The sequence below is a fragment of the Falco punctatus genome (genome assembly GCF_963210335.1).
Source record: "Falco punctatus genome assembly, chromosome: 2".
NCBI lineage: Eukaryota > Metazoa > Chordata > Aves > Falconiformes > Falconidae > Falco > Falco punctatus.
Window position 1 is genome coordinate 15,392,652 of NC_137581.1, and position 14,230 is coordinate 15,406,881.

The window sequence follows — 14,230 nt, forward strand, 5'->3', positions numbered from 1 at the left end:
ATCATATCTCCAGCTAGAAGATAATGCTGGCACAGGATGAAACATGGAGATTTTACAACTGGTTGATGTGTTTTTCTCCTTTGTTGGCAGCTTTGGTTATTATACATAGACTTCTCATATTCCGTATAAAGCATATAAGCTCTTTCAAAGAGACAAAAAATGGTATTTAAGTTTCTTTGGTGTAGCAAGAGCCAAGTAGAGGCATGGCTAAAAATCCTTGACTACAATAATTTTTTCTTAGAACTACTTTCCCACAGTTTTGAGGCAGGGGATGCTTCCAAATGCCCTCATTCTCTGCACACTGCCACGAAGTGCATTATATTATAAATTTTTGTGCAACTATTTAAAATTAGATGAGCATTAAGGCCTGCAGTAATCTGCCTCTTAACATACTTGCTAGTGTAAATATGTATGTGATGATATTGAGAGCTGGTGCTTTATCAAAATGAACCTTCCTGTTTATGAGACCTCTTTCCAGGTTTGTAAAGTACATATTTTGAAAACTGTATTTCATATCTACAGAAGTTCACTAAAACTGACAAAGCCAGTTCATTCCCATCTTGGTCATTATTTATAGCAAATTCTAACTAAGACTAGTTTACATACTGAATTATGGGAATTAGCTAAGAGCTGTTCATTTCAGCTGTCTGAAGAGTATTGAAAATACCCAGATTTCCTCTCAAGAAACTAAAAGTGAGTGAAGTGACATGATTCATGTGCTGCCCCAGTAAGTGCACAAAAATGTGTAATGGTATAGAAAAGATGCTCTAATGAAAAGAATAGCAATATAATAAATTATGAAATATCAGAGGGCAATACACAGGTTTCACAAAAGGAGATCTTCTAAAACGTCTTTGGACACAGAAGGTAAATGTGGACTTAAATCAGGAGAAATACAAAATCGTTTACGGGAATAATGTCAATGGGTTTAAAATTCTTTAAAATTTTAAAAATCTGACCTCGATTTTAGACAAGAATTACTTTCAAGTGACCATTTTTCTCTGATTTATTGCACCATGAGACCAAGATGGAAGAAGCCATGCTTGTGGCATTGAGATATGGGAGACTCATTTCCATTTCTTTTATGGCATCATCTCCTTATATCAATACCAGCAAATTGTAATCTCCCTAGGCTTCTGCTTACCACATCTTTTACTCAGAATACGAACCCTTTCTCTTTCTGAAAGTGGCTAGAGAATAACTTGATAGTACAGTGATAGGTAAATAAAGACATTCAGAAGAAAATGCATATTGTAGCAATCACTGAAGCACACAGAATTTTGGTGCTTCAGACTGAAATTCACCCAGGACCCCTGACTACTACTACATAAAATAAAAAGTTATTTCAGTATAGGGCCCAAAAAGATATTAGAAGTGCCACATACTACTTGTCTTACAATCAATTATCATAGATAGAGGGGAACTACATGGAATAATTGCACAGCAGACAATTATTAATTTCTCAATTAATCCCTTTTGTAACACTAGAATATTCTGTTGTCATAGCATAAGGCTGCAGGATTCTTGAGACAAGACTAACCAGACTGAGAACACAGGCAGACTAATTCTACTAGCAAATAAAATAAACCATTGAATTGCCAGACCAAGAAGATAAGGTTATTCTTATGAATCATGGTGAGCCTGTGTCAGAAGAGAAATTACAAATCTTCAGTAGCATTTAAAATTGTCTGCATCCATTTTGCTCTCTTCTGCAGAAGTTAGAGAGACAGGCTCCAGTGTCACTGACAGAGCACACCAGTTATTACTTACATTAGACAGACAGCAAATGGGACTTTAAAAAACCCCAGAAAATTAATAAAAAATACGTAGAAGGTAACACCTGGATTTTTCATTGAAATGAACTGCAGGTATCCTACATAAGCAATACAAATTGCTTTTACCACACATTATTACTTTTTAAAATATGTTAAGCTTTGCTTGCCTCATTACTTCATTCTGATGAAACTGCATTCATCAGAAGAGTAGCATTTAAGGAACTGCTGTGACTCCAGCGAGAGCACATTTATGATGCAGAAGAAATCCTCTGGCTGGCGTTAACAGGATTTTGTACTGTGCCCAGCAATGTCAGCCCATTCCCTTTGCTGAGGAAGATAGAGCCGCAACATAGGTAAGAAATACAGTCATTCTCTCCATGCCACCCAACTGGTGGGGTTGGTGCCAAAAACACCCACCTGTGTTGGGCTTCCAGAAGGGGCTCAGGGGCAGCTGGGGCAAGCCCCACACTGGGGACACTTTTGCAGGCACCACTTTCTGCTCTGCACTGATTCCCTCCTACCTCCCTCCAACAGTCACCACATGCATATTCAGAGTTAGGGTAAAGTGAAACGCAGAGGCAACGTGAGATGTAGAGAGATGAATGACATGTCTAGCACGTTCCTTTACAGAGAGGGTTCTGTCCAGCTGGTGTGGTTTCTGGTAAGGCTATACCAGGAAGAGTGAATAGGAATACAGACAATTTTTTTTAATTTATTTTTGGAGGTGGGGTGTCATTCCTACAAATTTTCTCCCCAGCCTGTTTTGCTCCAGCCATCCAGCTCCTGAGGTGTTAAAGACACTTGGCAACTTCTTTAACCCAGTTGTTTATCTGAGGCGAGACTAAAACACAAACTTTCCTCCCAGAGTTTTTACAATCTGCCCATGAAATTTACATATGCTTTTTAAGATATTAAAGTAATAAAAGCTCTGTCCTGTAACTTTTAAACACAATACCAGTATTGGCTGACATACAGAGATAAAATATTTCACTATGCCATGCTAAGTGCCTGACTTTTTTCCATGAGGTAGCTAAGGAAATCAGAACTCACATTTTGTCCAAAGCTCTTTCCACAATACTATGACCAGATGCTAGAGGCAGAATTCATTTTCCTAACCATGGGTACCTAGTGCCATCTGAGGTGTTCTAGCACTATCAAAATACCTCCACAAAGGATTGGCAAATTGATGCAGAACCCACTAAAAATCCATACATTGCTAGCATGGCTGCTGGGGCTCGACAAAATAAGCCATTAAACCTAAAATGGCATTAAATGTTCGTGATTAGGCAAACGTATCCTGCACAATCTCCTTTGGGTAGTGGAGACAGTCATATTGGGTTTGCAGCTATGAAACACAACCTGTAAGTAATCCATGTCTCACTGGAGAGGGCTAGATGCTTATATAAGAGCAACCAACTCAAACTCCAAATCTCTGCTGACTTTAATAGGAGCTTAGACAACTTCTGCATAGGCAAACATTTACAGATTTCTTAACTGAGATATTTTAATTGCAGCCTGAATCCCATCCTCAACTGCTTGAATTGCTCTAGGGCAACTGTAGCATTCCTGGAGATTTTACCTTGGGTTATTGAGCGTTTCAGCTTTAGTTTCTACAGGTCTGTGTCCTGTCTACTGGACTGTCCTCAGTATCTTCCTCAGTCACTTTAATGCCCTCCCAGTGGCTGCACTCCAGATGAAACTAAGAGCTTTACCTTTATCTAACCTACCTTGTTTCCCCAGCATCATTACAGAACATATTCTTTCCCAGATGGTATTTACCTGTATGATCACATCCTCTGTTGTACGATCAATGCTATGCAGCCCAGCTTTTAGCTGTTTATCTTCTTTGTAGTGCTCATATCCTTGTTTCTGGGACAACTTTTGCCTGTTAGCTTTCTTTATCAAGTGCCAAGTTCGCAAATGTTGTGTATGCTTTCAGGCTGCTAGTTTGCCTTTTCCTGCAGCATAACCTTTTGCCTCTAGGCCTAATTCTTTTGAATTAAGGGCACTGCTTCAATCCTCCAGTCCATGCTGTGCACACTGCTGGCACTTGCAAAGCCTGTAACAGTATAATCCATTGCTGACATTACCTTCTCTCCTTCCCAGTCTCACCTCTTTACCCAAAAAATGCTAAACTAGTTCTGGAGCTACGCATGGCAAATACATGCTGGCTCTGAGCTCTTTTTTACATTTGATCATTTTTCTTCTATTTTATGTTGTCTGTCATACCTACAACATCAGAGCCATCTCTATACTTCATCAGCTTCAGTCTGAAGGGATGGTGTCTTAATTTTCTTGCAAATTGTAATGACTCTGAAGGGTTAATTCTATTTCCTAGTGTGAGTCTGCATATCTGCCTCTTCTGTTGGCATCCAAAACAAAAGTAATTATTTAACCACAACAGTCTCCTGATGACTGAGAACTGTTAAAAATAATTGTTAAAAATCCACCACCAGAAGCATAGCTACCCTCAGACTTCTTGTTTTCATGCTGCAACCCACTGGCTGCAGATTCAGAGTGACATGTGAGTAAATCTCTACATTTCATGAATGTCAAAGCTAGCAGAGCTTTTACCCTAACCAGTCTTTCTCTCAGGGTGTTGTTTTCATCACCATAAAACTGACTCCCTATTATTTCTTATTGAGCATTTTAGACAGGCATTTCACTGCAGAGGCACGACTCATTTCCATCTAAAATAATTTACCCTGAACATATCTCAAGGTATTATGTTGAAAAAAAATTTCCAGGCTGTTGATTCCACAAAGTACAGAGAGAACTGCTTAAAAGCTTTACTGTGGCAGGGTCACACAGCCTGTGAAATAAAGCACAGGCATTATCCTGCTTACATTTCTTTACAGCTGGTACAGTTATGAGTTGAACTTCACCTACCAGTGATTATGTCTCAGTTAATAGCAGAGTTAAACTACCTAACCATTTAACAACTGTGTTCTGATTAGCTTTTACAAAGGTGTTTGCCACTCTCCCATGACTCCACATCAAACTCCTCATTTTTGTGAGGATGTAGGAGATGATGTGTCATTCCCTTGCATCCCCCATTTAGTATGCAAGCCCTGGTCCCTAAACAGCCATCTGTTTGCAAAAAGCATCTCTATGTTGAGGCATCATGTTGCCAGTTTGTGCAGTGAGTACAAGACGATCCACAGTGAAGTCTCATTAAAATATTTCTCATTTATTATACAATATAGTGTCAGAGATTAAAAATCACATTTTAAATCCCTTTGGGATATTCTACTCAGTCTAGGGCAGGTGATGCAGATCTAAGATAACTATAGTAGTGTTAATGAAGCAATTCACCATCAGCAGTATCAGTTTCTTTCCTTCCTCCGTTATTTACAGAACATTTGACATTTTTGTAGAGTTTAATCCAAAATGAACCAGAAAAATCAGTGAGTAGTTTTTAAAAACTGCCTGTTATGAAGATAATGTTCTAGGCCCTGATGGTATCACCACTCTAGATGGACATGAATATGAGTCCATCTAACACTTTACTGAATCAATAATGCCTTTTGGAACAGTAGTTAAGCACCTCCTTACTTCAGATAATGGTCTCTTAGTTCAGTTCAATGGACTTTTTCTGGTTCAGTTAGACCCACTGTAACATGTTATACCAAGAGTAAAATAAAAATACAAACACTTAGAGAAACAATGCCATATATTTATCTGACCAAATTAAGAACTTACATTTCATTTACTTTGATTATAGCTCTTTCTGGTTGTTTTTTTCTTGTGAGCAAGCCTTATGCCCTAACATTTTTCTGGGTTTTGACTTTTTTGTCTGCTTTTCTGTTTTTTAACTGTCATGAGAGGCATCCTAAATTAGCTGTTTGACCAGCATTAACAGTTTTACTAGTGTGTGAAGTGTCAGCCATAGTGCCTGTATGAAGCAGTCCAAAGGTTTTCCCAGTATGGCATAAATCACCATCCTTTAAACATAGCATAAACATTTCAGCAGCCAGCATAAAAATAAGGACACCCCAGTGCTACTGAAACAATACATGCAGTTAAATATTTTAGTATCACTTATACAGTCAAATTTGAAAAATAAAATAATCACCACAAACAATTTATAAAAGCCTTCTGTTGAAAACATTATGGTACAGCCATCTCTGGCTCTTCTTCCACTGGCATCTCTTAGGAAGATGATAGCTGTCCAGGCTTCCAGATAGGTCCAAGGTATCTGCCTCCAATTCCCAACTTCATAAAGTGCAGCAATTCCCTTATAACCTCCCCATAGATAATTCCCATTACCTTCTAAGAGTTTACGTGCTTCTGGGGGCAAACTGCATAGAACAAGAAGCTTCCCCAATTAACTTGATAATCACAAACTTGTGCAGCTGCAGTATTTTCTAAGCATTTCTTAACAAGAAATAAGGCCATGATAAACACACATTACCCAACCCTTAACACAACAGCTTTTTTTTCCCTTCTGTCTTTACTGCAGGAATTCAGGTTTTGCTTGTCCAGACATGGGCTCCATGTTTTAGCTGAGGTGCATGACATGCTTACAGCTTCCTTAGGTTTGGTATCCATTTGAAAGATTAAAAGGCCTCTTGGTCCTTCTCTGGGGCTTTTCAGAAGTCAGTTCTTAGGAAAAATTACTCTGTTTCCTGTGTCAGAGCAACATCTTAAATCTTCAGACATCTGCAAGAAGCACTGCTTTACATCTTTTGGACATGGTTTGTGGACCATTTAAGGAACAAAGCTGAATGTGAAAAAAAAAAACCACAAAACCTACAGTCCCATTCAGCATTCAAGTTTGATTTCAGTGCACAGCAGCAGAGTTTGAAGCATGCCTTTCTGCCCTGAGATGAGCCATATATACACCTAAGTATGGATATGTGCAAGCCCACTTCACAACTTTGCCACTTACATGTGTAAGGCTGATGACTTTAGAGCATATGCACAGGCATATACTTCCTCCATCCTTAGTAATATTCAGTACTAAACACTTTTGAGTGATGCAAAGGCAAGGGCTGCTATACCGCATATTTCTTTCTCTTCTTTCTTTTTCACCCTCGAAAAAAGTAAGAAGCAAAAAGGTATCCTATCTCTCCAAAACCTGAATTGGTTACAGCTAATTTGGAACAGCATATTTTCTTTGAAATAATTTTTAACCAACTGCTGTACAAAGAACTGGATGCAGATGCTACACAAATTACATATTATTTCTCACCATCAATGAAAATTATGTATGGAGTTGGTCAATAAAAAAATTTTCTGAGAATACCTTTAATTTAAATAATTTGAAGTAGGACTGAAGAAGATCTCCTGAATCATTACACTTCGGTTATTGAATGCACCGTGTCATATAATCCCCATTATAAATTTATTATTGAATTTCACCTGAAAGTAGATTCATTTTTTATTCCTCTCCTCACTGCTTCAGAAATACTCTGTTTACCATGGTTAGGAAAAGCCTCTGGATTTTTAACCAAAATGTAGTCATTAACATGTTATTCTTATCTGGTTTTATACATCTGTTCACCTTACTCGCTCACCTTGCAGCATGTCCCTTGGAGGTACTTATAAACAGCCACAAGGGACTTATTTTCCTGGAGGTTACAGACAGATGGAATGTAAATATTTACTGTGTAAAAGGCCATTTTTCCTTTAATGTACTCATATAATTTATAGAAAAACATGAAATAGTTTGCTACTGATTTTTGAAAATGACAGACAGGTTTGGAAACTGTAAAAAAATCTCTAAGCATCAAATGTTCCTTTTTTTCTACCTTTTTTTCTTATATCTTGGGTGCTTTCTCTTGGTCCATAGATATCCTCAGCTCTACACCTTTGATGGGTAAAGAACTAGGCCAGTATGGCTGTCTTAAGATTTTCTAAAATACTCAAACCAACAGGTGAACATTTCCAAGGGAAAGAAAGCACATCTTTAATAGAAGCCTCTGTTCTCCTTTTACCAGTTACAGGAACATCTGTGTAGCTACATCTGGTTTTCAGTACAGACATGTGTTGGTTGACACTTGTTTGGGATTGTTGGTGGACCCAGCTATCATCTGCCCAGTCATAGCGGGTGAGATTTATGAAAGAAGGAAATTGCAGCAGGCCAGAAAGTCTATCAGTCTGGTTCCCCTAAGACCCGTATATGCAGAAGCCTGATGGCTGGGACCTAAAGCAGTGGCAAGACTCCACATCCCCCTCCTTAGAGACAAATGCAGATGGCAGAGGAGCCATCCATCTTCAAACTTACTCTTCAAGTCATCTTGAACAACAGTCCTCCCTGGAAACTCTCTAACTTCAAGCATACCTGCTTGTTCAGTCAGCAGTGATTGTTCATTAAAAATACTACTGTGTGATGACCAGGTTTTCCTATAATTTTATTCCAAAACATCTCAAGAAATTGTCTAGGAAACAAATTAGGGGCACAAATGAAGCTTTAGGAATGTTAAGGCCACCCTTCATACCAACATCCAGCATAAATACCTGTGTATTTTCCAAAATGAGGTGTTCTTGCTAACACTAGGAGTCCTTGAAGTACCTCTTCAAAGAGCACGGCTCCAGCATGAGAGTGCTAGAAATATTAGTCATGGCAATTATGGCCCATTTCATATGCAGAGATGTTACACAGGAGCTGAATTTTTCCAACTTACTGCAGTGTTGGCCGATTAATGCTCACCCAATTATTGCTTGCAGCATATGGTTTTGGTTTCCAAAGAATGGGAAAAAATTCACATACCGGGTTCAACACTGTAGTTTCCCAGCCGTCACTGTTACTAGGCACATAGTAAAGAAAGATGGATAAATTCTGTCATCCATCTCATATAACTTACAAAAGTCCTCTGATATTGGCCCCCGCCAACTTTTATTGGTGCTGTTTACCCACTCCTTTGGTTACTCCATTTCACTCTTTGCTTCAGAGTTGCCTACAAGCATCATCTGGTCCTAAATTGGCTTGGAAAACATCCTCCCAGCCCTGAACAGCTTGCACCTGGGCATTCTCTAATCCTTTTTCACCACTTCACTAGCAATTATGTTTTTAATTGCAGCATCTGGCACAGACAAGAATCACCAGAGCAAAAGATTAACAGCTAATACATTAAAGAGTAGCTTGTCCGATACATGTAACCAGGATGTTACTGTGTTGTACTCTCACAGAAAACAGTTTCTGTCTTAGTCTGCTTAAAGAGATACTTAATGTGAATTCTCTTGAGGCTGATCTCTGGCTGCTCTGCAGAGCCAGGCTTAGCTGAACAAGGGCTGCTGAATTCAAGACATCTTCTAGCCAATGAAGTAAAATGGAAATTAAAGTTCTGCTCATCACCCGATTATATAGTGATTTTCCTTCCTACTACCTCCTAGTATTTTCAGAAAACTCCCTGCCTCCTGGCTTCCACCACGTATTTGCAGAATTGTCTGAAATATCCCCAATCTGCTCTGGGAAACTACTAGAGAAGTATAAGAAAGCATTGTCAAAAATACTGCAAGGATCAGGGCTGTTTTTTCTAGGATGACTGTTCCATGCTCTCTGACTTCTTATGATTTATTCCTTTACGAATTATATTTTTAGGCAAAAGTGCTTCTGCCCTCCAAAAGCCACTTAAATCGATTGTATTGGCCTCCTGCAGGAATCTAGTGCTTTGTGGGATGCAGGGTGAGCATCCCAATACTCCAGAAGGTTGGGCACCACCTTCATCCTGGTACCTTTTAAGCAGCAGAGAGTTTATGGGAGTACAGAAATGTGAGTGCAAGTGATCTCAAGCCTTTTTTGGACAACCTGCCACAAAGCTTGGGGTTTGAGAACCACTGTAATGCAAGATGAGAAACAGAGCCCACAAAGCTGGTTTTAATTTGAAATTTCCTTTTCCAGGAGCAGGAAGAGGGGGCCTTCTGTTGTTCTACCCCAGCCAGTCATGGAGGTCGTGTGGACACTGCCTGGAATCTCCACCTGGGAACCTCTATATCAGTCAGGGCAAACTGAACTACCCAGTGGGGAAGTCCTGTCGGGTAGACAGCTCCCAGCGTGGCTATAAAACAAATAAGGGCAAAAGAAGTTATTTGGAGCCCACACTTCATGCACATTTAACAGCCATCTGGGACAATTAAAATGTTTGTGTGTCTCCAATCTCAGCTTCCAACTGGGGGAAAAAAACCCCAACAGTCTGGAAAAACAGCAATTACAAGTTCTTTTACAACAAAGTTAAGCTTCTACAAGGAAGCCTATTTGAGATCAAAAGACATATTAACAAATTATTTTCACCCCACAACCTAGTTAACCTGACAGTATGAAGGCCAGTGCTATATAACAACATAATAAGTTATAACAGGACCTACATCTTCATTTACTTCTACAGAGGGGATTATGCAATATATATTGATTTTGTAATTTTTTTCTTACATACTCTAACTATATCAGATTCAGCCAAGGGAAACTTTTCCTTGTGTCTTCCATCCCTGCGATTTATTGCCCTAGGATTTACAAGGGCACTGCCACAAGTCCTGGTCTAGGCATTGCTGCTTGTCGGAAGCTAGAGATAAGCTGTCATAATTTAGAGAGCCACTTAAGCCTGATTGAATTCAAGACTTCACTGTGTCTCTGCCACAAGACAGAAACAAGAAGGTAAAAAGCTAATTTACAGTGACCTTAGTCCTTCCTGAGGACCCCAAGGTTTGATTTTTGTGTTGTTTCAGTGAAAAACAAACAAAAATTACATCATGCATATTGAACATCTTTTGGGTTATTGACCCCCATCTATCATGCCATTTCAGAAAACTATGATGTTATGTGCTGATTTCAGCTGATGAAAATTAAGTTGTCTTAATAGTTACAGAAATGCAGACTGAACTTTTAGAATATTATTTTTTAATTCCCATTTTTCCAAAACTTTGACATGTATTTTACGAATAAATAGAAGTCTATTAGTAGAAAGTTATAAAGTACTGAAAGGATCTTAGGTTTTTCTTAGAAGTAATTAATTGAAAAATGGTTGATTATGTTTGTTACATGGTAATGGCTTTTGCATGAGTGTCTGTGCCTTATCAGATTGGTTTTGATACCTCTTCTACAGTGGTTGTGTAATGGCTATACAACTTGGTACGACAATTGTAGAGACTGTAGGTAAAGGGCTTTGCACCAAGGTTGGATCAGCTTACACAGGGATGAAAACTTACAGATTATTCTTCATGTGTTTGCTCTCAGATCATGCAAGTAGATTGTTTAAAAAAAAAAAAAAAAAAAAAAGCATTTCAAAACCAGCTTGCAGTCACTTCAGAGGACTACAATTTTTAGCTGTAATTGTTAGCACCTATGCTATGGCTACTGCTATCAGAGAAGCAGAAGAAAGCTTGAGTCCACATTGACAATCTCATTTTCTGAGACCATCATCATCCCTCCTTCTCTTTCTCCACAAATATCATTCATACAATATCATTCATACTATATGAGAAAGGACAGAGCACCTCCATATGTCCTGAAATTGAGAGCAAATCCTGCAAGATACAACTGCTTCTTTATTTACCTTTTATGCATAAATGTTTTTACATTATTGATTTCATCATTATGTTTATTTACTGTTAACTATTGTTTATAATAATTTACTTCTGGCTGAATAAAAGCTGAGTTTTTCAAGTCTTTGCTTGGAGATACTGACATTTAATCCACAAGTAACACTTTTAGTGATAGTTTATGATTTTTCTGTCAATGCAAAATTAGTTTCACTGCCATTGGGGCAGCATTTTCAATATTCCTTTTTACTTGGTGCTAAACTTAGGCATGTTACTGAAGATAAAAAATTGTGCATTACTTGAGATTGCAGTAACTTCTTAGCACTGTTAGCATCTGTTGAAATCTCCTTTAAGGACACACACCCGAGTCACTGATGTCTCCTCACAACTGTGTGTGCAGTTAGGTGCACAACTGGGCTAGGGAAGGCTCCAACCTCTTGTCCCAGGGACTGGGAATGCCAACCAGCTCCACAGATCTGGAAACAGGTGAGAGGCAGCAGAAAGGGAACAACTTTACTTGAGAATTGAATTTAAACATCATAAGGGAGAAAGAATATGCTTTAAAATGAGACTTCTGTATTTACTACATCACATTGTTAAGCAGAGATTAACACTCAGTTTCCATCTCCAAAAAATGTAATTTCTTAACATGTCTATTTCTACATACTAATCTAATGGTGTAGTCTCTTTTCGTGCAACTCCTAAAGAGGTAACGGTATTGAGAGCTACATGGACTACACAATTCCTTTCCTTTATATCTCTAACTAGTTTTCTCTTCTGGAGAATCACGCACAGCGTGCAAACACAAAATTCAGACACCTGACATGAAACTTGACATCTTGAGGACCAGCTGGCTAGCAGAGCTACTAACACAGCTACAATTTATATGTAAGTTGCTATATATGTCAGCCAAGCATCAGGAACTACATACAGCCTCCCTAAATAGAGGTACCGCTCAGAAGTCATCCAAAAAATTACACCAAAAAATAAACACAATAGTCACTGGAGTAGCATGCCAAAAGTACAGTTGTATTTTTCAGATGTATAGAAGTTTTAGCAAGCAAGTACCCAGACATTTGCAGCTATGCCACTAATATTCCCTGGTGGTTTAGAGACAACTAGATGACTGTGGCTGCTTAGGAAGTTCTAGAACCCCAGTCTCCATGTCAATTCAAAGATTTGTCTGAACTGTGACTCTTTTTCTCTCTCTCTCTTTTTTTTTTTTTTTTTTTTTTTTAATTTGTAAGTATGAACATATATTAGAAGATCTAGGTCTTTTAATTTATGAATCTCACAGTCCCAAAATGTAAGTTCATTATTATTTCAAATATTATTTGTGATAAAAGCCCAAGCTGAAGTAATAATAAGGAGCATTGCTGCAGTGCACTTTAACACTAGTTCCAAGAAGTGATGAAATTGACTTTTTGTGGTGGTATTTGAAAACAGCCCTCTGGGAGCCTAACTGTCACAGTCTGTTTGGATCTGAAATTTACAGGACAATTTAGACTGTAAATTAAACTTTATTTTATGAGCTGCTTAATGAAAGAAAACAAACATGATGAGGGCTCAATCCCATTTGTACAGACTAGTCTAACAACTGAACTCACTAATTCATTGATTAATTCATGAGGTTTAATTCATAACTTGTAATTCATAATTCATAACTTGTACACCTACGAGCAAGTTACCTGACCAATGCTGACAGTGCTTATCCTTTGTCCTCCATCACAGTGGAGTCATCCCCTGTATCACACCAGCAAGTACAGAATCCTCAGCAGTCCAGCTGCTGTTGGATCTGCGTCAGAAACTTCTTGGGTAAGCTGACGTATTTATGCCTTGAAGCTTGGACATTTGGTCTTGCAGGAGGCAGCAAGTTGCAGGTGACAGCAGCTACATAATGACCTTAAGCCCTTTCTGGCTATCGTGTCCTGTCTACGCATTGTCCTTGCTTTGACCTAATGGCACTGCTCCCAGCATACATCAGGCCTTAGCATGAGCTGTGTGTTAGCCAAAATCAGTGCAGGCATTCAGTGAACAGTCACACCTAGCTCGTTTTCCCATTACAGGTAAAAGCCTTTGGCAATTAAGTGACATATTTGTTAACATTCCTTCCATTTAAATTTCAGGTGTCTAGGATATTACATTTTCTTTTTCTCATACTCTCCTGATTTGCCAAACTGTACACAGAAGTGAGACATTTTACTGAAAACATGGCCTTACATATCTGATATTGTCTGAGAAGAGATTTAGGTGTAATTTGCACACAGACTACCTTGCAGAATACATTAGCTATCTTACTTAGTGAGAGCTGCAGAATACAAAAAGGACTATTTTCTTTCAGTAAGCTCAAGGGAATTTCAGAACTGTCACTCTGACCTCTATGTATTCTATAATATTTACTCTTGCTTTAGATGTAACCAATGAATTTACAAAATATATGGGGGAAAGCCCAGATGTTTTCAACAAGCTGATACAGCAGAATTGATACTATACAGCTATTAGACCTGATCCTAAAAAATCCTCATTCAATTAGTACTTACAAATACTAGAAAACCCACTGCATTGACAGGAATAAAAGATTCAGGGATAAAATCTGCAATAATCTATATCCCCTCCTTGAAACACTTTCTAATTAAATGCAATTTAATTCATTAGCTGAAGACAGCTATAGATTTTAAAGTCAAGAATAATACACCGTTGAGAAAAGAAAAAATGTCTAAACATGCTCTGTCCGAGTTCTGTCTCCCACTGAACAGGCACATACCTTAGGCTTATGTGCCTTCTGTCTGCTCACATACTCACTTGCCAGAGCTTGGCTTTTGTCCTGTACACAAAATAATTCAACATCAGCCTCAAGTTTTTGTTTTGAGGCTGTCCCTGTAGCTTTCTGTAAGCCACCCTAACCTTAACTATCTTGTTCATGCTACCTTCAGGGCTGCTCCTGTCTCACTTTTATTACAGAAGGAGGTGAATGG